The sequence below is a fragment of the Vombatus ursinus genome, unplaced genomic scaffold (assembly GCF_900497805.2).
Source record: "Vombatus ursinus unplaced genomic scaffold, bare-nosed wombat genome assembly UNPS02014812.1, whole genome shotgun sequence".
Taxonomy (NCBI): Eukaryota; Metazoa; Chordata; class Mammalia; order Diprotodontia; family Vombatidae; genus Vombatus; species Vombatus ursinus.
The window spans coordinates 15,809,389-15,835,616 of NW_020954590.1; the positions used below are offsets into that span (position 1 = coordinate 15,809,389).

The following is a 26,228-nucleotide window of genomic DNA, read 5'->3' on the forward strand; positions in this document are numbered from 1 at the left end:
TAGATAGATAGATAGATAGATAGATAGATAGATAGATAGATAGATAGATAGATAGATAGTATCTGATAGATAAGTACATAGATATTGAATAATTGAATGTTATAACTCATGAACTAAGCTCTTACATGTTAATCTTTACTAAATTCCCATCAAAAATAATGTTACTGACAGTCACCACCGTGCCTGATAATTAGAGCAGTCCTAAAGTGAAATGGCTTACCTCATTATGTAGTGAGTTCAAAAATGGAAGTCTTCAATTAGAAGAGGGATAATCCCCTGTCAGAGATACTATAGAAAGGATTCAGGAAACATGGAGGGAGTTGGCAATGGATTAGTATTTCCCAACCAATGCCTAACATATACATTGAATAAATATTTTTGAATTGAATTGAAACATGAAAAATTTTTGTCTGCCCCCCAAACTTTATGACCCATGTTTCTCCTTTCTTAAAAAATTACCAGCTCATATCCAGCCTCAGTGAGTTTATAAAAGCCCTCTCCCATACGTAGGATTCATTCCTGCCTTATCTTCATCTAAAAATGGACTTTCTTTCAGAATCCTTATCTTTCATTGAAGTTCAGGTCAGAAGTCACCTCCTCAGTGATTCCTTTCCATATCCCTCCTTCCTGAATATGTTCCTGCCTCAAGTATCATTAGAGTACTTGGTTTTCACCTATCTTTTATTATAGTTGACTATTACAGTTGACTATAGTATATGTCATTTTTCCTTCCATTTTAAGAAAATATAAACACCTTGGGGGCAAAGAATAGATATTTTTGTTTGTTTGTATCTCCATAGCCCAGCACAGTGCCTTGAACATAGCAGGAATTTGACAAACTCTAGAATTAAATAGAATCAAAATATTTGTCCTTGAGATGTATTTTTGTGCTTATGTTTGAATAGAGAGTATTCACATGAGCAAGGGATTCACTGAAATCTAGATAAAAGAACCACATTGTGAAGCTCTAACTTCAGTGATTATCAGGAATGCCTGACTGCTATGGCATGAGACGCTTGACTTGGTATAAGATGAAATATGCCAACTATTAAAAACTAGAACTTAGTGTTGACAAGTTTCCTTTGTCTTGTAAATGAAGATAACTCTTTGTTAGCAATATAAAATGAGGATGCAGCAAACTCATTTATCATAAATTGGACCATACTGCAGTGTATATTGAAGAGATGCATAGCAAACGGAAATGGGGGCAGATTCCCATGGAAGATAATTTAATATTAACTAGAAGCAGCTAGAGATAAATAGCTAATGTGCTGGGAATTTCTGGGAGGAGGGGTGGAGAGGTGAGTGAAGGAATGATGCAGACTGAAGTATAGCCTATAGTGTCTTTTTGGATTTTTTTAAAAGTCATTCCAATGCTTACAGGAAAATGGAATAAAGGGAATAAGTCTTCTATGACTGGAGGTCAAGCTTATAACTCTGAATTAATTCTTAAAAAAACCAAAAACTTCCTTTTTCTTCCTAGTGTCCTGTCAGTCCTTTCCTCATCCCTAATTATCCACCAGTACACAGTCCCAGAGAAAAGAAACACTGAGCTAAGGCTGCAGAGGGTGAAAAACACTTGGGTAAAGTTCAAATAGAAGTGCAATTGCCATCAGAGTCTGCTATGAAACAACTGAAGAGAAAGGAAAGTGAAGAGGAGGGCAAGAAAGAGGTACCAATGATGATGGTTCTTATCATAAGATCTTAGATTTAGAGCTGGAAGAGAGCCTGGTGGCCATCTAGCCCAATCTCATCATTTTACAGATGAAGTAACTGAATCCTAAGGATGCTAAATGACTTTCGCAAACTCATGCAGGTAAGAAGGTAGAGGCAGAACTTGAACCCAGGTTCTTTGACTCCAGAACCATTGTTCTTTTTGCGTACATAATCTTGAGTCAAATAATGTTACTATGAGGAGCATAATATCCCCATTTTACAAATAAGGAAACTGAGACTTACGTGTTAAGTGACTTATCCATGGAAGCAGAGCTAGTATATGTCAACAGTGGATTTTGGACTGAGGTCTTGCTAATTCCAAGTCCAGCACTCCACCCATTACACTACAGGACTTGAGCCTGGGCTAGAAAGGCAGTATCATATAACAGTGATAGGAGACTTTAATTATCTGAACATATGCTAGAGCAAAATCTCTGCCAAAAGCAGAATAGATAATAACATCTTGACTCGCCTTAATGATAAGGTAGAGGAACAAACAAGGGGAAATTCTATTCTAAATATGATTTTTACCAACAAAGAGAAATTTGTCACTGGGGTGGAAATGATGGGAATTTTAGTGGTGAAAGAATAACTCCAATCCAGAAATAATGATAGAGGAAATGCCAAGTATAGTTTGACACATATCCTCAATTGATGGGGAGCAAATTTTATTTATTTTTGTATTTTCTTTCATTTTGTATGCTTCATGAACTTCCCTTCTAGAATTTTAGTTCAGAAAAATGATAGTTAGAAAGGAAGTCAGTCTATTAAATACAGAAAATTCTCCAGAATGAAATTCTGAAAAAATAAAAATAAAAAACAAATTCTAGTAAAGAGAAAAAGAGTTGTCTAAAGAATCAATAGTATTAGTTGTATAGGGAACTCATCAGCCATCTTAGAGTTTATTTATTTTGTATTATATTTCATTTTTTACATTTTATGGGTGACTTTTGTCATTTGATATTGTCATTTCCTAATATTACACACACACACACACACACACACACACACATACATGCACACACATATGCGCACACACGCAGGGCCCTTCCTTGTAACAACAACAGCAAAAAGTCAAGCAAAACTATTACAGCAATGATGTCTCTTATATGCAACATTCTACAGCCTTCCAAAATCCCCCACCTCCAAGGAAATGTTGCAACATCAGTCCTCTCAAATAAGATTGGTCTTTGAATTTCATCTGAGATTTATTTTCTTTTAATGTTGTTTTAATTTAAATTGTTCTAGTCATTTTGTTCCGTGCTTTCTTCATTCTGCATCAATTCACAGAAATACAAAAATGGGGCACAGTCCTATAAGGATGCTGTCAGAAGTGCCAAAGCCCGACATGCCTGGGGATTGGTGAGCAAAGATAATGACAACAAAAAAGAATTTTTTTTATCCTATGTTGGGGAAAGAGTGGGATCAAAGAAGGAATGGGATTGCTGCTCTCAGCATGGATGAGATGATAATAATGGTTGACAGAGGAGGCAAAATTGTTCACCTTTGGTTTTGCTGTTGTTTTCTCTGCCAAGGTGAATGATCTTTGGATTGGAAAAGATAAAGCAAAGATTGATAATGGGAAGTTGGTATTTAAGACAAGAAGGGATAGAAAGAGAGCACCTAGCAGTCCTCAATGAATTTAAGTCACCAGGCCAAATGAACTCCCTTCCCTCATCAGAGAGAGATCTTTGAAATATACTGAGATACTGAAGGAAGAAAGAAACTGAAGATGTGCTGCCAGATCGGAGAAAGGCAACTGCCATCCCCTGTTTTCAAAGAAGGGAAGAGAATGATGGTGACCACTGACTACAAGCCAGTGAACTTGTCTTCATTTCCTATCAAAATCTTAGAACATATCATCCCATTTGTGTTGTTTGTGTGTGTATAATGTTTCACATGCATGCACCCTCTTAGATTTTAAGCTCCTTAAGGAAAAGAATTGAATCATTTTTCACTTTTGTACCTTCAGTGTGTGATACACTATCTTGCACACAGTCAATTTTGCTGGATTGCATTTTTTAGATAAACTATTGCCTGCACATAGTAGGACTATTATCACACATAGTAGGAATATTATAAACTTGCACATAAAAATGTTTGTCAAATATATCAACATATAACCTATAGTTTCTTTACCTTTCCTTGGTGTCTTGAAATTTATAACATCACCACAGTACTACTCCCCCAACCCTAGGAAAATGTAAGAGTATCTTACTATAGCAGTATGTCCAGTTAGTTTCCTTCCTAGCGGAATGCCAGTGCATCTGAAGACCAATTCCAAATCTACCTTCCACCCTGTGATCTTATCTATGTCTAATACACAAGCCACATTAGGAAACTGCAGTGAACTAATCCTTGCTATTAATTTGGATCTGCTTAAATCATTTCCCCCATGTCTGATTATTTCCTTTCTAAGTAGCACATATTTGCAATCCTAATCAGGTTACTGCTAAGCATAGATGATTCCCTATCTCTCATAGGGATGCTCCTCATTAAGAGCATTAATAGGAATTCCTTCCCCTGGAATAGAAATGGGCTGTCATTTTAGCAATGCTGCTGAGTCAGCCTTCCTATTGTCAACCACAACAAATGAGAGAAAATCAATTTATGTTCTAGAATTAGTCAAGTGAGGAGTCCTTTGAAGTAGGAAGTCGAGTAGAGGGATAAGGAGTGCAGTATTCAGTCAGGGACCTGACAACACGGATGTGCTGGTGTATTGTGAAATGGAACGCAGGCTATGCGATGCCGTAAGACCCGGCAAAATCGAACTGCAGAAGAGAGCTATCCATTCCCCAAATGGAAGTTTGATGAGCAACAGATGTGGTTTAAATGAACCCTTTTCCAACAGAACTCAGACTCTATTTTGATTAGCTTGGTTCACGGCACATAAGAAATGGGAGAGAGTGTGCGTGGCGCAGGTTCGTTGTGCGGGCAGCTTGTGTTTGGATCTGTTTACTCGATCTGCAGAGCTTTGGATAAAAGGCAACACAACCGGCAAATAGGCATCTGATTAAGGTCTTTTAATGGTATTGAGACTCGAGCAAAGTTGTACGGACCCAATTTAAACATTTATTTTGTAACTTTCACCTTATCATCGTTTTATAGCCTACAGATAACAACGATAATAAATTCTATTTAGATAGCCCTTAACGTTTATTAAAGAGGCAGGGAGAGGTGGTCAATAGAGGGCTGGCCTTGGAGCCAGGACTTTGTATATGATGTTGCTGATGCATATTGTCTGTGTAATCCTGGACAAGTCATTTAGCCTGTCACTGCCCCAGGCCTCTCTCTAAGACCCTAAGTTATACAACAGGGGTGGATCTCCTTGTTGGAGGGTTGTCTACTCCAGAAATTGATGGCCCAGTTTCCCCTAGTCCCACCTCCCCCACCCCCAACCAAAGAGTTACTAAGCACTTTCTATGGTTTATCTAATTAGGGCCTCTCAGCAATCCTATGAGGTAGATATTGTAGTTATTGTGCTTAGTTTTAAAGAGATGAAAACTAAAGCTCAGAGAGGTCAAATGACTTTTTTATAACTGCACAGCTAGGTCATATTCAAGCCTGTTTTCCCAGATTCCAAGTCCATTATCCTTCCTATCCACTATCTGTGGGCCCGGTAGTTAGCAAATCAGACTAGTGTAACTTATAATCAAGACACTTCAAGCTCTGTGACTCAGTTTCTCCATAAGTAAAATGAAGATGAAAGTATTGTTTGGGAATGAAAAGTATTAAACTTTTGGAAGTGATTAAATGATCTTGTGCATTCTATGTACTTTGGAGAAAATTCAGTTAGAACCCAAAGCCTAGTGCAAACATGCATAATCTTTCTTCCCATAGTAAATTTCATGAAGAGGAAAAAAAATGACATCTCAAGTTTTGTTTCTGTAATGGATAATTTTAAAGGAGACTAGTAGGCTTCATAATAGAAAAATGTTTATTAAGCAATGATTACTTGTCTAAGAAGGAGAAATCTTTGCATATTCACTTTACCCAGGGTACCACCAAATGATTACAATTAATAAAGGTTTACATGATAGGACTGGAAGAAACCCCAATGGGTAATTGTGCTTATCTTTTGGCCTCCAGGCAGGAGTACACTGGAGCCATCCCAAGGATGTTAAGCCATGCCAGTAATATACTTCTGCTCTTCCAAAAGATCTCCAGGTAGAAATTATATTTAAAAAATTAAGCACAGAAGGAAAATCCCAGGCAGCCTGAATCCAAAGTACATCATGGACACATGGACATAGTATCTTTGTATTATAATTTCTACAGCTAGGTCCTGATTAGTGCAAATAATGTTTCATTATTTTATTTTGCACATTTCCATTGTGCTGGATCCAGTTAAAATATTTTACATATAATTATACTTTTGAATAATGTGAATTCAAATATGGAGTCACTTCACACTGAGCTGTATTTGTAAATATTTTGATGCATAGTGGGGGCTACATAGTCATGAGCTGCTTATTCCATATTTTTTGTCAGGTTCCTTCATAATTTTGTGCTCCATTTTTCTATTGTGTCAGAGCATCATCACAAATATGTAAGGAGAAACCAGAGGGACTTTAGATTATTTTACCTTTCCTAGGCCTGAAATAATGCTTTTCCTATCCATGTGGCTTTTCATAAACCACTATACATATGCTAACCCAAATGGAAGAGGCAAGCTTCATATAGAGTAATTTTGAGTGGACTAATTCATTCATTCATTCAAGTATTTATAGTACTAGGTCAGGTCCTGTGCTAAGTGAAGGGAAACAAAGACAAAAACACAATAGTCCCTGACTTCAAGAAGCTTATATTCTATTTGGGGAAAGTAATATGTATTTTAAAATGTAAATAGCAAATATTTGCAAATACATAAAAGTTTTAAGCCATGTTATTCCAATGAGAAGAGGTACATAGGGTAGCAGAGTGATGGGCTTCAAGTCAGAAAGTCTAGGTTTGAATCCTACCTCAGCCACTTACTAGTAATGTGACCCTTGGGAAGTTGCTTAACCTTTTCTTGCCTAAAAAAAATCCCCTAGGTCTTATGTCCTGAATCATAGATAGGTTTCATCAGTGAGAGCTCCAACACTGAGAATTGAAAGTACCCACATTGGGAGTCCTACACCCAAATTCTTCATCTGCTCCCAACATTAGACTTATCAGGATCAGTCTATATAATGAAGGGGTGATTCATGGTGGGGAAGATGTCCCACAGTGCATCCAACTTAGCCCTTCATCTACCTTTGCTTGAATTAGGAAAATAACAACTAAATTGTCCATATGTATGTATGTTTGTAACCTTTACTCAGCTTTGACCTGACAAAACAAAAGTTGTTCTACTTTCTACCCACAGTCATAGAACCAGAAAAATGTTAGATCTTCCCATACAAAAACTATTATCTTAAACCTTACACTTTTAGAAAACAATGGTAACATATTTGATTAGGAGATGTGACCTTGAGATAATATTTCATTATCATTACATAGACAACTGTCATCTCTTAGTAGATAAGAAAATGTGGAATATCAAGGTAGGGGGCCTGGCATAGTTAAAGGCCCACTGAGCAGGTTCACTAAGATATTATATTAGTCATTGTACTATTATAAGTTAATTTTAACAGGTCTCATTATCATGTGTATTTGGGTATGTCAAAGGGTAAATCCCATTCTAGTCCTAGCTTGACACTATTGGTGTGGTCCCTTAACTAAGTTGGACTTCAGTTTCCTCATCTGTAAAATGAGGGAATTGGACTAGAGGACCTCTAAGATATCTTCCAATATTAAAATTATATATTTGTATGACCCTGATTCAAGTTATAGGAATATGAAGTGATTAGTGTCAGTTTACCAGATGAAAATCATTACCACCATCACCATCATCATCACTACTATTATTGTAGTAACATGTCAAGGACTTATGATTTATGTAGTTTATAATGTTAATGTTCCCTTAGACTCAGAGAGGTTAAGCAACTTGCCAGTAGTCACATAGACGATATCAGACACAAGGTTTGAGCACAGCTCTACCACACCCAGCCCTTGGTCTATTATACCACGCTATTTGTCATCATAATTATTATTGATTATTAACTATTATTATTCAGTGTCTAGGGAACATGTTATATACAATCTGTAGGAAAACAAGGTATCAAGAATCACAAATTATTGTCATCATCATCTTTCATGATGATGATGATAATAATAGTTAACATTTATATAATAATTTGGGGTTACAAAGTGCTTTACATACTTTATCTCATTAATTCTAGCAACAAATCAGTGGGGTAGATAGTGTCTTAATGCAGACTTAGAAAAGTTCAAAGATATCAGTAGTCCAGTGCACAGAAACATGGAGCACACAAGACAGCAAAGGAAGTCACCTTTATTGAGATGGCATACTCACAGTAAGAAAGGCAGTCAGGGAGGATGGTAGAAACAGGTCTGGACCACTGGAGTCTCAGGTGGAATTGGGTGCACCCAACTAGAGCCTCAGAGGGAATGTGGTATCCTCCCCCTAAACCAGTTAGATCTCTTACCTCCCTGATGTCATGGTCCTCTTCAAGAACGAAGGACAAACAACAACAAAATCTGATAGGCTTTTAATACATTTCTTGTCCCGATCATGCAGGACTAAGTATTGGGGAAAAGGAACAAGGAATCCGGACTTGGAAGTGGTGCTAATTCAAACTAGTTGAGGAAGAGGGAAGACTTTCAAGGAATTGGGTACTAGTTGATATTCAAACACCTCAATGGTGAGAAAGGGTCTTCGAGATCTTAGTGCTGGTCCTATTCCTAATGGTGTGACTCGGGCTTTTGAGATTCCCTGAGATTTCTTAGGGAAACAAGGTGGGTAGGCAATGGAATCATTACCTTTCTATTTTACAAATGAGGAAAATGATGCTCTGAAGAAACAAAGTGATTTATCCAAAGTCACAAAACTAAAGACAAAGTGTGTTGTGGTGAGTAGTGAGGTGAGTGGATTCAAGTCCTTATCTCTGCCACATACTGGCCATGAGAGCCTGGACAAGTCATTTAACCTCATGTTGTCCTAGGGCTAGGCAAAGCTCTGAGTTGCAAAGCAGGTGCTGACCTTTACTGGTAGGGACAGCTTCTTCTAAGGGAATTCCCTGTACCAAGAAAATTGCAGAGCCAGGCCCTATCCTCTATTTCACACAATTAACAAGTAGTATGGCTGGAACTAATTCCAAATCATTGGAGCCAAAGTCCTTTCCAACATTCTACCCCATTTCCTGTACTCCTCACAGAATAAAGTGCTCCCTCATGCCTTATTGGTTGGGTCCTTAAAAGAGACAGGGTAGTATCATGATGCAGAAACTCACTGGCAACCAATGATAGGAAAATGAGGAGTCCAGAATCAGAAAACCAGGAGCAGCACCTGGTCTAAGGGACAACTGTATTTACTAAGCACTTGGTCCCTGGAACCTCTGCAGCCCCCAGATACCGCATCCTCGTCATCTACTCTATCCTGCCACAGGCAGCTACTGTTCTATACCCACACGGAGCCGGGAACTGCATGCACAGAATCCTTGCCCGGGGCTTCCTGCCCTCACAATGAGAGCCTGTGGCTTTCTTCACCTCATCGGCCTCTGCCAGCGGCAGCTCCCTGTTTGTTTAGAGAGCTTTGCCTGCACATATTGAATTGCTCTTTTCCCTCATCCAGTCAGTTTAAACAGTGTCCCTAAATTCACCCTCAGTGTAACTCCTGTTTCTGTTCCTCCTCTTCTTGGAACTGCTCTTTTGTTTGTCTGGCAGCCCTAGTTGTATGGGGGTGTATGATGATAATAATACCCCAGCGCTTATGTAACCCTCTCATCTTGCAAGCACTTGACAAAACCTTCACTAATGAAGCTCCTGTATCCTGTGGCCTTTGTCGGATGGTAGCCCTCCCCCCTCCACAGTTTGGAAAACTGAGGCTGAGAGGTTAAGTGATTTGGCAGAGGCAGGGGAAAGGTCAACAGCAGAATTGAGGGTTTCCTGACTCCTGGTGGCCTTCTATTCAGAGGTCAAAAGAGATAAGAAACAATGAGTCCTGGGAAGGAAAGCTTGTTGCCACCATATCTTTGGTACTCCACAAACTTCTGGATCTCAAGACATTTTTCCTAGAGAAGATTTGGAGGGCAACCTTTGTAAGTAAGTAAGTATGAGCCTCTGGCTTTAGTTTTGAGGGGGTTTGGTGGGTATTTCAATGGTCCTTTTCCTGCCTTGAACGTTTCATAATTTAAAAGTCATTGGGGCTATTTTTCCTCCTTCGAATTCTTGGGTGATGAAAAAATACTTTCCTGCCCAAAGTCCTCCACCCAACTTGGTCTCCCCTAACAAAAATAGGAAGGAAAAAAATTTCTTGTAGCCAATTCACTTAATCATCTAGCACCCCTCTCCCCAGATCCCCTGGATCTAGTCACTCTCACAGCATCCTAGGACATCTCTCTCTCTCTCTCTCTCTGTCTCTCTCTCTCTATCTATCTCTCTCCCCCCTCCCCCTGCCCCCGTCTCTCTTCCTCTTTGTCTGTCTGTGTCTGTTTCTCTCTCTCCCAGCCTCTTCTCCCCTCCCCTTGCAACTTTAAGCTTCATTTGTTAGGCAAAAAAGTAACAAACATTGATCTTCAGTATCTCTACCTCCACTGCTTATCATTTCAACAAGTAAACAGCTGTTGAAAGTTACTTTTCACACTGGATTATATCCCATCTCTCAGTATGTTCATGAAGCTTGCACTGACTTGTATAAATGGAGCAAGACTACATAGTGGAAATGTGAATTTCTATTACATTTTTGACAGCCCTAGGAGGGAAGAAATAGAATCTAATTTTTTAAGCACTGGCAAAAATCCAAAGCGTCATTATCACTGTGCTATTTTTTTCAGAGAATGCTAAATTAATATAAAATTAGTGCTCTTCTATACAATATTACTTGGAGTTCTAGCTTTTCAACAAAAGCTAATTTTTGGAAACAGCAGAATAGCACTAAGCAAAATGCAATTTCTGAAGAGCTTATGAAGTGTTATTTGCTAACTAAAGAACCAACAGATTATGTGTTATTGCGTCTCTTATTGTCGTATACATCCTTTCTCAGAGGTGATGGCCTCAAGATACAGAATGAGACATATCCTGGGGCAAGGCTGATGAGGGAATTTGTTCTGCTTGATTATGTATATTTGTTATGATGCGTTTCTTTTTCTTTTCTTTTTCAATTGGGGCAGAGGTAGAAAAGAGAAAAGTAAACATTTATTAACTGAAAAAATTGCTTTAAAAAGTCCTTTCTGATATAGAATTTTCTATTTACAAGATATTGTGAATGTTTGTATTTAGATTTACCAATACCATTTTAAGTTAGGCTCAAAACTGATTCTGCCCTCTTTTTCACCATTTTGCCACCTTCACTACAGAATCAGAAGGAGATCTGCACAGGATTGAGGGAAATTTGGTTTTGTTTGTATGTTTCATGGATTGCAGTGGCCAAAGCATTAATGAGCGATAGTAGTGTCTAGCCTACTGGTGATGATCCAGTTAGTGGTGATCAAGAAAGGATGGTCTATTTCCACATCTATTTAGATTTGTTCATTTATATGCTTTTTCTATGAAACCCCTGCTTAAAGACTTATCTTGCCATGAAAGATGGTCCTAGGTTTTCTAAGGTTTCAACTACAGAGATCAAACTCTGGAAGGCCTAAGTTATAAAGATTTAAGACGGTATGTCTGTCATCAGAAGCCCAACTATGCTGTTTGTATCTCTGTTTGTTTCTCTAGAAGCTTGGCCACAGGCAGTTGGGGGTGTGTGTGTGTGTGTGTGTGTGTGTGTGTGTGTGTGCAGGATGTTGTAATCTGTGCTTATTCCATAAAATCATGGATATTTGGAAGTAGTGAAGTGGTCTATGTAGTTACATACCTCAGTACTTTACAGTCTATTCGTACACTTCTCTGGCATAAATGGCCTTCAGGAAAGTAAATCAAAGTAATGAAAGCAAAAGAAGCCTGGAAAATATGGGCCAATATTCTAACCCCTAAATCAGAAGAAAAAGTAAGGTGTACCTCATCAAATTGTTTTCACATGTTGCTTCATTAGACAAAAGTAAATCACCTTATAGCCAAGCTTCTAATGATAAGATAATATGATAGAAAAATTCAGTAATAAACCTGGTAGTATAAATGAGTGTGTTGCATTGAGTAGAGAAGCATCATCAAATTTGTGAATGCAGTGGAGCCATGAAAACATTGTCCATTGTCAGTGTGTTTTGTGACTGGCATTTCTAGTTGGGATTCTGTGTGGTTGGATTTGCATTTTCTTTGCACCTAGATGAAAAATTGATGTTACAGCTAAAGTTCAAACTTGAGCTAACATGTCTGATGCCAATGTTAGACATAATCTTAACATTAGACTCATAGGCCTGGCTAATATTCAACTTTCAATGAGCCAAAGAGGGTTTTCTCATTATCTGGTTTTAGAGATGTATACATAATGTTAATAATTGTTGGGTTTTAATTGTTCTTAGATAGTGATAAAAATATTTCAAATTTCTGTTTGTTCTCCGCAGATTTAATATTAGTCAAACCTGAGAGATCCTTGTGGTTGAATACTGGTATTCACCAGTGTTTGAAAAGTGTAATAAGGTAGTGAAAATGGGAAGAAGTGTGAGAGGAGGAAAAGCTATTTCTTAGACTGCCAAATGATTTTACTTGAATTTTGAGTGGGTGAATAATGGCTATTGAAACTCATCCTAAGGAACAACAATTCAGTAACACTTTTATCCTGTAATCACATGACTCTCATCATTATCTTAGATGTATCAGTGCCGCTAATTGGATTGTCCCTATTACCTTTAAGAAGATTCACATTTAGCAGGAAGAGCAGCCTTGCCAAAGGTTAAGTACGCTTTCAGATAAGGTGAGTTTTGGCTTTCACGGTTAAATAAGAAAGAGTTCTAATTAATTTTTTAAACTACTCCAGTTCCTTCTGAATGAGACTAGAGGACCAGGCATAGGGAGGCCAGACTAGTAAAGACCTTTGTGAGTTTCATGGTCAGTTCCAACACTTATTCATAATCAAACAATCAATCATGTAAGTGACTGTCAAGTATTGAGGATATAAAGACAGAACAGCCCCTGCCTTCAAGGACCTTACATTCTAATGGGGCCAATGACATGTACATACATACATACATACATATATATGTATATATGTGTGAGTGTATATATATATATATATATATATATAAAGTATAGACAGAATATTTATAAAATGAGCACAAGATAATTTAGAGAGGAGGACCCTGGAGGTGTTGCTTGAATTGAGTCTTTCTGGAAATCTGTGGCTCCAAAAAGCGAAGAGTAATCAGGAATAATTACCATCACCTGATCAGGAGACCCAGCTTAGAAATGAAGGCATGAAGACAGACAATATCTTGCCCAGAAATTCTTACAGTAATCAATTGAGTTTGCACCTCTTCTGCCCATCACCACTGTACCCACTGCCTATTGCCAGCCCAACATTAGTGACAAAATTCTTTGCATCTTCAATGGTATTTGATTTGTATTGAAGGCAGAAAGCCATAACTTTTTAAATCACTGAGGTTTTGTTTTATGATAACTTTAGTTTTCTTGTACCTTTTGCCCTTTCCAGCCTCAGCCCTTCATCTTCTGCAGTAATGCCTCCATCATATTTGCTGGTTTTCCGAGTTATGCCTTTCTTGAAAACTTAACAGCACATGCTATTTACCTTCTTGACAAAGGAGGTTTGACCCAAGACCTTATGGATAGTCTCACAAAGCCCTGTGATATTTCTTTCCTCCAGGTAATCCACATCCATTGAGCATGGAGAAGCAGGTTTAGGAAGTTACCACTATGGAACCATAATCATATCCTCTCAGTATTAAAAATATTCATCACTCGTTAGAAATACAGGAGTTGAGTAGGCTTTAGGGAGCTTTTGGCTTTCGATGATTGATTTCACATCTGGCCATCTCAAATGCCCCTCATTGGCATTTGATAAAACAGTAAATATTGATTTCATTTATGCTGAGAGTTTTTTCACACAATAATAGAGAGAATGTAAATTCAATCTTGAACTCTATAGTTGAGTAAACATAAGTGCCAAGCATAGAAAAGACCTTTTGATTTCAGGCATTCAGATATGAGTATTTTTTTTAAGACAGAGAGAACAGGACATTTATTAGAATTTTTTAAAAAAAGACTTTACGTAATTGCTTAGAGGCAGTGTGGTACAATAGATACCATACTTGGCTTGGCGTCAGGAAGACCAAGGCTCAAATCTCACCCCTGAAACTTATTAGCTGTGTTACTTGAAGCAAGCCAGGCAACTCCCTAGGACTTAACTACTTATTAAGTCATTGATAGGTTACATTATTGGAAGGACTGTGGGAGCTCCCAACACTGATGCAATCACAGCTCCTTTGCATATTTATATGTGTCAGTGTATACTTCATTATTAAACAAGGAGTAAGATGTGTTGGGGAATGTTTCCTATTAACATGATTATATATGAAACGTTTGCTGAACTCCCATGTGCACTCCACCCCCTGCTTCATATGAGCTTCTTGCTGGGTTCTTTAGAACCCTAACTTTAGAGATAGTCATTGCTTTAAGACAACCTCATCAGGGTGAGTTACCCAGAGGTGCTGTCTGGGCCACTGGGCTTACTCACTCTGTGGGACAGAAATGGCAATGTCACAACTGTATGATCCCCCAGATACATGATTCCAGAGGATAGTTTTTTTTGTGCTCAATTTCTATGTTCCCTGGAAAGCTGGAAACATTCCAATTTTCTCTTGGGTTTGGCTTCCTGTTCACATGTTTTCAGCTCTCATGTCATTGTGTGTGAAGTAATGGTCCCACATGCATTCATCATTCACAATGGTATGACTTGTGTAGTTGAGGGCAGCTTCCCTAATGAGGACATTTTGCACCTTCCAACAACTCCCAAAGGGAAAACAGTTTTTGAATTGATTTGAATTTTCCATGGGGAGGAAAACAGAGAATGAAGCAAGCTTCAATAATAGGGCCAAGACCAGCCTTAGGACACAGTTAAAGGCTAAGTGTGTAAGATAGTAAAACAAATATTTTCTATGCACAGGTCTGTCTAAATGTGTACATAGATACTATATACAAAACAGCTTCCCAAACACTGTTAAAAATACCTATTACTGTTTCAGTCTCTCTGTATTGATGACTGGTGTTAGTGTTTTCCACCAAGAACTATAATTTTAATGTTTCCCAGGAATGTCCAGTAAGTTCATATAGTTTGAGACCCAGGAAATACAGCTCAATTTCTAAACAACTGAGGAAGCCAAGAGAGTTAAATTAAGTCATTTAAACTGATCCAAACCATCAATTGATAAAGATCAAGTGCTAATTGTAATGACTTACTGATCTAAAGATAAGATAAGGCAGAGCCAAATTTTCCAATTCTGGCTTCTAAATTCTTCAGTTGAACTTGTTAGATGGAAACATTCAACACTAGATGGATCACATGCATCAAATGATATCAAATTTTAATTATAATTTTATTTTGAAATACAGTTTTTCATTCTATCTCTATTTCTTTGTCTTATGGATAAAATAATGCAGTGCACTAATTGATGCAGCTTGGTTCTTTGAGGAATTCTTAAATTCTAGTCCTATTAAATAATATAATGACAGAGTTGTGATGACACTGTTAAGGCCATCTTCTCCAATCTGAGACTGGATAAGGATCTCCTCTAAAATATCCCTGACAAATGGTTATCTACCCTCTGCTTAAAGACATCCATTGATGAAGGACAGACTAGCTATGTAGTTGAGTGGATAGAGGACTACACTTAGAGTCAGAAAGACCTGAGTTCAAATCCTAACTTACTTGTCAAGTGACCCTGGGCAAATCACTTAAACTCATTTATAAAATGGAGATAATAGCAATGTCTACCTAACAGAATTGTGAAAATCAAATGTGACAACTTATGCAAAGTGCTTTGTAATCCTTAAAGTATAATATTGTATAAATACTAGGTGCTACTATTACTATATACCAAGGCAAGATATTATATTTTTGGACAGTTCTGACTCTTAAGAGATTCTTCCATATATGGAGGTGTAACGACTTCCTTGCATTTTCCATTCATTGTTTCAAGTCTGTCCTATGAAGCCAAGCAAAACAATTCTAAACCCTTTTCCATGAGCTAACTCTTCAAATATTTGAAGACAACTATCATACTTCTTCCCAAAGACTTCCTTTCTTCATGCTAAAGAGCCTCAGTTTCTTCATCCAGTCCTTATATGGCATTTTGAAAAAATCATCTTTCTATCCTGGCTGTTCTCCAGGTTTTCTGGTTTGTTAATGCTTTTCCTAAAATTTGGGATCCAGAGCTGAATACAGCACTCCAAATGTGATGTAATCTGACCAGGCCAGATTTCAACAAGACTACCAAGACCTATCTCTGGGTAATAGAAGTCTAAATGCAGGCTAACTTTGCATTTAGTTTTGTTGTTGTTGTTACCATGACACACTATTCAATCACATTGAGTTAGTTTGGAGCCCATGAAAACACTCAGATTTTTTTTACAAGAGTTGTTATATAGATTTGTACTTGAACAATTCATTTTTTAATCCAAGAATAGGACTAAATTTATCTCTATCAAACTTTATACAATTGACTTCAGCCTGTAATAATCTTTTTTGGATTCCAATTTTGTTATCCAAAATGTTAGCTAGTCATCTCAGTTTTGTGTCTTCCAAAAAAAAAATTTAATAAGTATGTCATACATGTGTTCTTATGTTATTGATTAAAATGTTTAACAAAACAGCACCATGGACAGAGCCCTCTGGCAATCCACTATGCACTTCTTTCCAGGTTGACATCAATCCATAAACCACCACTGCTTGGGAAAGATCATTCTACCGGTTTTTAAGTACCAAACTGCATTGTCACATAGTCCATTTACACACACACACACACACACACATGCATGCACACATATGTACATGTGTGTATAATCATTGATGAGCTTGAATAAGTCATTAAGAACAAGTGAGAATCTTCCTCTTTTTTTTATTAGGTTGCCAGATTCAAAAGTGGGGGAATGCCATGTATGTGTATGGGTATACGGATATGTTGTTATGTGTGTATATGTGTATAAGTGTGTGTAGATATTTACAGGTATGTGGGTATACAAACATGTATATGTGTATTGCATCATGCCCAGGCATTGCGCACATATGTGTACACACATATGGCATTCCCCATCTATGAGTCTGGCAATCTTATCAAAAAAAGAGATTATGATATCTTGTTCTTACTAATTAGTCCTACTAATCAGACTAAAATTTTAAAAAGTCTGCTTTCTTTTCCTTTCTCAAAATAGGGACCACATTCACCTTTCTAGTCATTTAGTACCTGTCCTATTCTCCATGATTTTTCAAATCATGTAACAGTTGCTTCACAAATATATGGGAATATACTTTCAGTCTCCTGGGATATAGTTTATCTGAACTTAGTGATTTGAATTCATTGAGGATAATTAGATACTCTATTAGCATCTCCTCCCTATCTTGGTATCAATTCCATATTCCCTTTCTCTTCTATATATCCTAAGTGGCTAGGCAACACAGTATATAGAGCTCTGGGAGTACAGTCAGGATGACATGAGTCCAAATTCAGTCTTGTACACTTATTTGACTAGCAATGTGACCGTGGCTGCCTCCGTTTCTTCAAATAATAACCCCTACCTCACAGGGTTGTTGTAAGGATCAACTGAGGCAATAGCTGTACAACACTCAGCCCAGTGTTTGGCATATAGCAGGTGCTTAATAAATGCTTATATTCTTCTCCCCCCTCATTTTGAGGATCTTTTTTCTTGGTAAGAAAATAAAACAAATAAAAGTTGAATAATTCTGTTCTAATTTCAGTGTTTATCACTATATCATACCTTCCACTCCAAGCAATAGCCCTGTCCCTTTTTAAATCATCCTCTTGCCTCCACTTCCAACCAAAGTTTTGTTTTTAAAGTTCTTTTTCTTGTCTACAGCATAGCTCATAGGCTCATTATGAATTTTTACATTGCTGAACTTATTCTTATAGAACCTCAATCACTAGCCCTTTTTTCTATCTTTTAAACATCTAAATTAGAACAAAATTTCCTTGTATATATTCCCTGGTCTTTTTTCTCTTTTCTTTCTCATCACAATCATTTGTCCTTCTATCCTCAATTTCATTTTTGAGAATGGACTAACTTCCCTTATGGACTTTTAGGCCATGGACTCCCATGTATCATTTCTCTGAACTTTTAAAAAATCTGACATCTCAAAGTCTATAATGTACATGAGATTATACTTGACTCTCCCTTCCTTATCTGTAGCAAAGTCGCAGATAGCATGGTGACATTTTTTTTCTTTTGGCATGGTCACTTCTTCACAAACTTCCTCTCGTTCCTACTTCAGTAAACAATTATTCATTAGGATCAGGTCTAAAATAGCCTCTCTCCTGGAATCTCCCTCCACCTTCTGAAGGATGAAATTGTCATCAAAGAAAGTTAGAGATGTGTCACCTACTCTGCTTTTAGAAGAGCAAGGTCATCTCAGTAAATGTTTGCTTAGTTTAAATCCCCTGTTGCTACCATATCATGCCTAGGCCCTTGCTCTATGATTTGTTTCCTGAACTCATTGTCTGTTTACAACTTCTGGCTGTGTGGGCTGTTGTTTCATTCTACCACAGTATACTTTTGGTCTCTCCATTTTTTATCTTCATAAAAATACTCTCCATCATAATAGATTTCTTCCTAAAAGTAAAAGGACATGATATATAATAGTACTGCACTGACCAGCTTATCAAATCTATTAATTTTGAATAAGATTTCTTCATTTGCTGTTAGTCATGTTGGACCAAATGTCAATGATACTTATAAGACTGAATTTGGATCTTTAGATTAAGTTATCCTTTTATTACTCAATTTCTATGTGTTTTTGCATAGACTTCTGAGGCTATAAATATTACTGCTGCACTCTTAGGTATTATCTCTGATGAATTATTGAACATCTCTACTGCTATTCTTCCTTTATTGTACCTGGTAATCTCTGTAGCATCTGACATGCTGCATGTATATAGGAAGTTTTCTCTATAATCATCATCATCATCATCACCATCTCACATTAATGCCTGGGACATAGTAAGTGCTATTTAAGTGTTAGTGATTTTTATTATCATCATTGTGATTATATTATTTTAGACATCAAGATTTTTCATTTGATCCTCACATGTGAGAGAAGTGCTATTGATATTCTCTTTTACAGATGAGGTAGTTAAGGTTCAGAATGGTTAAGTGATTCGCTCATGATCCACAGCTAGTAATTGTTTGAAGTAGCATTCAAACCTATGTCTTCCTGGCTCAAAGTCCATTCCTATCCAATATACCATATCACCCTCATTGCCTTCTTAAAGTCATTTTGATCCAATCTGTGGATTGTATACAATTAAAAAGGTTGTTAATGGCATAGTTTACTTTAGATTCTTAATCCAGCATTTACTTCTTTTATGACAGTTTTAATAGATTCAGATACTTAACTTTTATGATAAATAGTTACATACATAAAAACTGGGAAGTATGACTGGCAAAACATGGGAGCAAATAGTCAAGGAAGTGGTCTATCCTAGGGAAAGTTCTGGAGATCCTAGATGAAACTGGATCTTTGGATCCATTTTTAAAGTTAACATAACCCCCCAGCCTGCTTCAGAAACAAGTTTTAAGGAATATAGAAATCACTCACAACAAAGCCACACTTTCCAGTGATACTGCATCAATCCACCAGCAAGTCCTCAGAGAATGTCTGCTGTGTAGTGGATGCAACTCTAGGCACTGGGCAGGAGCAGGGTGATGTAGATAACACAAGAATTATAGCTAACAAAAAGAAGCTTACAAACTGTTCTGGAAAGGATGACTAAGGACACCAAACAAGAAAAAACTATACAAGGCAACACATTTGAAAGTTCTAACAGTGTATTTGAACCTTGAAGTGCTATGTGATTTCAAGTAAGGAGATTAACAAAAGCTGGAGTTGTTAGGGAAGACCACCATAAAGAGATGGGATTTTAGCTGATCTTTGAAAGATAGGGAGGATTTAGATAAGGAGACAACAAAAGGGAAAGCGCTGCAAGTCTGGGGAAGACCATATAAAGAAAGGCACAGAAGCCAGAACAAGTTATGTATATTAACAAGATAATGAGATCAGTCTGACTAAAGAGACTGGTGTTAGAAAGTCATTGACAATACCTTTGGAGATAAGTAAGGAGGACAATGGGCTTTGAAAGTCAGACAAAAGAGACTGGTCTTGATATGAAAAGAAAATGAAAGCCATTGAAGGTTTTAGAGTCCAGTAGTCACATGATGAAAGTAAAGCTTAATAAAGATTAGCCTGGCAGAGGCATAAAGGTTGGATTGAGGAGACCGACATGATTCATAAGAGGTCAGTGAGGGAACTGTTGCAGTAGTAGTGATGATGGTGGTAGTAGTAGTAGTGGTGGTGATGGTGATGGTGGTGGTGGCAGTGGTAGTAGTAGTAATTACATATTTAAAGGTCCAATGATTTCACTAGTACAGATACTCTCTGAACCAACCCTTTACAACCTAGTATTTGCAAATTACCATGGTCAAAACATTTGCCATTCTGCAGTCTACCCAGTAATGAGACTCTCCAAACTTTGCTAGCTTGGCCCTCAGACAACAAACATAGAATCAGGCACCAGGCCTACACTTGAAGCCTTTCCAACTTGGTAGGACCTGCCAGATTTTATGTTCCTCCAGAGGATAGCCTTCAACAGCCCAGGACCACCTCCACACTGGGTTGAAGAACCAGAGGAGGATTTTAGTGGAAGAAAGAAAATTATTTATGTTGATATAGCACTTTATAAGGCACTTTTCACCTATTCTCTCATTTGATTAGAGAGCAGCATGATGTAATGCAACTACCACTGGATTTGGAGTCAGGTGATCTGGGTATAAAAACCAGCTCTGAAATTTATTACTTCTGTGGTCTTGAACAAGTCATTCTGTTTCTGTTGACCTCAGTTTCCTCAGTAAAATGAAGGAGTTTGGCCAGATTATCTTTAGGGTCCCTTTTGTCCCCAAATTTATGGTTCCTATAATCATCATAACAATCTATTGAAGTAGTTAGTGCAAATGTTATATTGCTCATTGCTATTTGAGATCAGGGAACAATTTCACTCATGTCTTTTGTATCCCTAACCCTTAACACAGTGCTTGGCACATAGTAAGCACTTGATAAATGCGTATTTAAGTATCAATAAGGAAAATGGAGCTTAGAAAGTTTTATTGACTTGCCCAGGCTCAAACACAGGTCCTCTGACTCCAAATCCAGTATTCTTTGCACTTTGATAATAAGCATCATTAATTCAGATCTGAGGAGATGTTCTTGACCTGAGTGAGTTTCATGGATCTGCCTTACTTTAACTGGCATCACAAGAGTCATTTCAGAGCCAATCTGGAGGTAACTAGGTAGCAGGAGGGGGTAGAGTGCAGACTTGGGAGACAGGAAGACCTCAATTTAAAACCTGCTTCAAACACTTACCAGCTGTGTGGCCTTTTGTAATCCATTTAGCTTTTCATAGCCTCAGTAACTTCATGTGTAAAATGAGGGGGTTGGACTGGGTGGAATCCCAGGTACCTTTCTAGATCTAAATCTATCATCTGAGGTCCTTGGCTTAAGTAAGGTGAACCTAGCCTTCATGTTGCTACTTTTCTCTTTGTCTCTTTGATGATTATGTAAAAATATTTGCCAGTGTGGAGTGCTAGGTGTAGTTTTTGTTTAATTTTAATTGATGTTTCTAAAATGACATTTTCTGATATTTCCTTAAACACTTGACCCCTCCCTTGAAAATAAGATAATTATACCAGACACATAGAACATTCTGCACCTATAGTCCCAAATTCCTCCTGAGAGGAGGACTACATGTTTCATCCCCATTCTCCATTGAAATGAGGGAGTTTTAAATAAAAGTTAGCATTTAGATGAGGAGAAAGAAAGGAAATTAAATTTCTTAAAGAATTTCAAAAAAATTGGACTGTGCCTGCGAGATTTCGATTGAATAGTGAATGTGTGTACAAGATAGTTCTCTAGCTGTGCTGTAATTTTCATCGCAGTGAGATTGCTTAACTCCATACTTAATGGATCAAAAGTAGTTTTTGGCTTTCCTCAAAATATCCAAATAGCCCAGTCACTGATTCATTTTTAAACACTAGTACCTATTTCCTTCTCTTTTATTTAACAAAATTTGTAGTGCTTTAAAGTTTTTTATGACAAACATGAAATTCTCCCTTGAATTATTTCTTTTTAAAAGTAGCACAGATAAGAGACATTTTCAAAGTCCCCCCCAAGTTTTTCTTGATCAATGCCAGTTCAATTCTTGAGAATAATAGGATGAGATTAATCTTGTTGTAAGCTTTTTTTTTAATTCCCTTACCCACCTCGATTAGTTAGGTTGTCTTTTGTGTTTGTAGAATCTCTGTTTTCTTGGCTCTTTTTTTTTTAAGGGGCTAGAGGAGGGATGCTGTCAGGTGAGGGTCAAAATTGAAAATAAGAGGATTGACTCACCCACAATGCTTCAAAGACTTTTTTAAGTGGATATAAAAAAATCTTCAGTGTAGATCAAACTAGGGGTGTAGAGTTCTTAATGGTGTTCCTCTTTGAAGTTACAAAAGGGCAAAACCCATAAGATGGGACAATCAGATGACAGAGAACAACTGCTGACATTTCTTCTTTTCGCCTTTGTAGGTACCATAGCCACCTACCTTCTTCTGGACAGCTGAATTTGGTCAATGGCATACAAGTTCATCAAGACAAAATAGTTGCAGAAAATCTTCAAAGGTACCAAAATCAAATATTTATCAGATGATTAATTAAACCCCAAAGCCACCTGGACATGCTGTGTACCCTGGGTATTAAGTAAAGCTAATTATTAAGCAAGGAGGGTGGAAAAGGGGTAAGGTATTCTTCCTGGTTTCTGTGTGTCTGTGTAGGAGGTGGGGAGGATATGAGTCAGGGGGAAATGAGGTTAAATGGTTTCCTTCATCATTTGCTAACCTGCTAAGTGGTTATGTGAGCTAGTCAAATGGTTATATTTGCCATTATATAGATATTTTCATGATACTGAGAGACATTTCTGTTATATGTAGTTCATAGTATCTTGTAAACACTTAAAATAAGTAAATGCTCTATAACATATAACATGTTTGAGTTGCCAAAGGTACACAGGTTAAAAAATGAAATACATCCAGCTATGAAATTGACATGGCAATGAGAGTCAGGGCTACCATGGATAATTGAAATCCACAGATAATCCTTAGACCTTTCACCTTAATGCTAATAAATAACCAAATTCACAGAAATTTGGACATCCCTTCTTTTTCTTTCTTTTTCTTCCCTTTGGTGAGATGCTGGTGACCAAAGACATGCCTAAAAGTCAGGCAAGAAGAGGGAAGAACAGAAGTAAAGACTTAAGTAATCCAAATACCAAATAATCAGTCCCTGAATATTTGAACAGGCCATGATGAGAAGCAAAGGTAGCTGCATTTCTCCATGTTCAAGAGGTTTAGTTGATTATTCAAGTCATGTTGAGTTTTATGTAGTTGGAAAAATGATGAACATTTTGGCATAAACATTTGGTATATAGAGTCTCTGCATCATCATCATCATCATAGCTGCATGACCCTGAATAAGTCACTTAGCCTCTGTCTATCTCTCAGTTTCTTTGTCTGTAAAACGAGGGTACTAGTAATACCTACCTCCCAGGGTGGTTGTGAGGATAAAATGAGATATTTGTAGAGTGCTTTGCAAACCTCAAAGCACCATATAAATATTAGCTATGTAGATGACAAGGAGTTCAGAAGTGCTTTAATAAATGTGTGTGTGTGTGTGTGTGTGTGTGTGATATACAAAATCTATTGCTCAATCTTCTGGTGTTGTCTTTCCAAACAGCCCAGTTGGGACTCAGATGACAGACTTACAATCCATCCCTGGACCCATACTAAAAACTAGTACAGTGGAGAGAGTGATGGACTTGGAATCAGGAAGACCTGGGTCCAAATTCCATGTCTGACATTTATTAGCTGTGTGATCATGAGCAAGTCACTTATCCTCTGTAAGCCTCAGTTTTTTCATCTCTAAAATCAAAGGCTTGGGCTAGATGACTGCTAATGTCCCTCTCGGCTCTCAATCTATGATCCTACGGCCATTCCCACTTAGGTAGAACATTCCAGAGTTACGCTCCAGTTGCATAGCTCTCAGAAACCTCCATGCCATGATAGTATACGAGAAGAGGACTTGCCCAGAGTAGGGTAATAATAGTGCCTTAGGATTACATCATTTATTAGGGAAACTAATAGATTCAAAGGGCCACTCCATACCAAGTCACTCGTTATTCACCTCTCAGTCACAAAAAATCAAAACTATTAGGAAAGGAAGACTATAAACTTCAGCATTTCTGTTCACAAGTTGTTCCCAATATTCCTTTGTGTCACTCATATTTAAACACAAATGATATTGGATAGAAACAACGGGGAACAAGGAAGGAAGACATAGGTCTATGTGAGCATGATGGCAAGTTGCAAAAAACACTCATAGGAGAGACGTGGTTTCATTTCATGTGAGATTGCATCTGGTGAGTCCTGCTTCAAGTCGAACTTAACCAAAAAGAATGCAATTGAAACTACTGAGTTTCTCCTGATTTCGAATTGTAGCCTTTCACCACCTTTACATTTTGCTTTGGTTTTCATTCAGAGCCATGTGCTGTCCAATGTTTCTCTGGAATATGGTTTACAACTCTCCTTGAAGTTTATGAACCTCAAGAAAAAAGGTTCAGTCAGGGGCAGCTAGGTGGGCGAAGTGGATAGAGCACCTGCCCTGAAGTCAGGAGGACCTGAGTTCAAATCTGGCCTCAGACCAAACACTTGACACGTGTGACCTTGTGTGACCTTGGGCAAGTGAGATTGCCTCACTTAAAAAAAAAAAAGGTCCCATGAATCTAGCCCAAATCTCAGTTTTGTTGTTTGTTTGTTTTAATCCAGCTCCATTTTCTAAACCTCATGAAATCAAAAATTTTATTTTTATAGCACAAAAGACAAGTAAGAATTGTACCTTGGAATATCTGGGTTTGAGGAAGCTAAGTTTCTTAACATTGTTTACAGTGCCTGGCACATAGTAGGTACTTAATAAATGTTTGTTGACTGACTAACTCTGACTCTGGGCCTTAGGGTGTGTCCCAAGATCCCATGGAGTTTTGCCCATATCAAGAGTGTAAACATGTTAGTGAAATTCACCAATTAGCCTAATTGTTTTGTAACTCCTTGATGAGACTAAGCTATACTAAACTCTCATCCAGTAAACATGTATTGTTATTTTAAAGAACTATGCTAGAAACTGAGAGAGAAAACAAAGTGTAGATCTCTGTCTACAGATAGTCTCTGTCCTTATGGAACTTTAAGTGAAATAGTGAAATTTAAGTGAAATTCCAGTGTTCCAAGCTGATTGACTCAGCAAACATAGCTTTGAATTTAATGCTATCAGCAACTATGAAGCACACACACACACACACACACACACACACACATTTTTAAAAGTGAAAAAAAAACTGCAAGAATTAACAGGCTGTACATTTGGTAATTAAAATTCCTAAAGTAATTCCATGTGACCAGGTCAGAAAGACCTATAAATTACTTATAAATTAAAAGCAGTTTGTACCAGGGTTGCAATAAGTGGCTAATCCTAACTAACATAGTTATTTCACTGCTTGTCAGAGGGAATCAATATTTCAGACAATTTCCTACTTTTTTATATAAACAAATGAACATTGAAGCAAAGGGAAGGGCCCAAGATACCTGTGTGGATTTAATTCTTGCCAGTGTGGGTTTTCCCTCCAATAATGCATATTGCAACCCAACTCTCCCTGCCCATCTCATATTATTCTTGTTTACCTCCTATAAATCTGCCACAAGGGGTCTGTGTGCCAGGTGACATTCTTCAAGTTCTCATGACTTTGCACACATATGAATGGAGTACAAAAACTGTCTTCTGGTTGTCCCTCACTCTCCTCTGAGACCAGTTTGTCATTTTTTCCATGGACTTATTTTTCGGATGACATCCCTTATGTCACTTCTTCTATATGATTCCTCTTTTTTATGTATTGCAGTCTGCTTGCACTCAGTATTTGCCTTTCCATTGAAAGGCACTTTAGGTGATCCTCTACTTTACAACACAACATTGGCATACATAAGTACAATACACAATATATGATAAGTATATGAAAGATGTATACAACAAAATGTGATGTGAAGTCTAAGGTTGTTGGGAAAGGCTTCATTCAGGAAGCAACATTTTAGTTGGGCTTTAAAAAACGTGCAGGATTTTAGCATCAGAGGGCAAGGAAAGGCATTATAGGCAGAGGGGTCATCATGAGCAAAGGAATGGAAGCAGAAAAAATTCAGTAAGAGAATTTCTTACTGAAATA

General features: G+C 37.5%; 1 protein-coding gene across 6 annotated transcripts in view; it reads left to right on the top strand.

Moving 5' to 3' along the window:
• LOC114053869 (extracellular sulfatase Sulf-1) overlaps positions 1-26,228 on the top strand; it is a 287,381-nt gene that overhangs the window by 104,854 nt on the left and 156,299 nt on the right. For 5 of the 6 annotated variants that reach the window (XM_027876972.1, XM_027876971.1, XM_027876969.1 and 2 more), the window contains exon 2: positions 22,499-22,591. The gene's annotated coding sequence lies outside the window, so the exon portion shown is untranslated. Of the gene's footprint in view, positions 1-9,844; positions 9,862-22,498; positions 22,592-26,228 lie in introns of those variants that run through there. The other variant, XM_027876973.1, reaches the window with a different exon arrangement.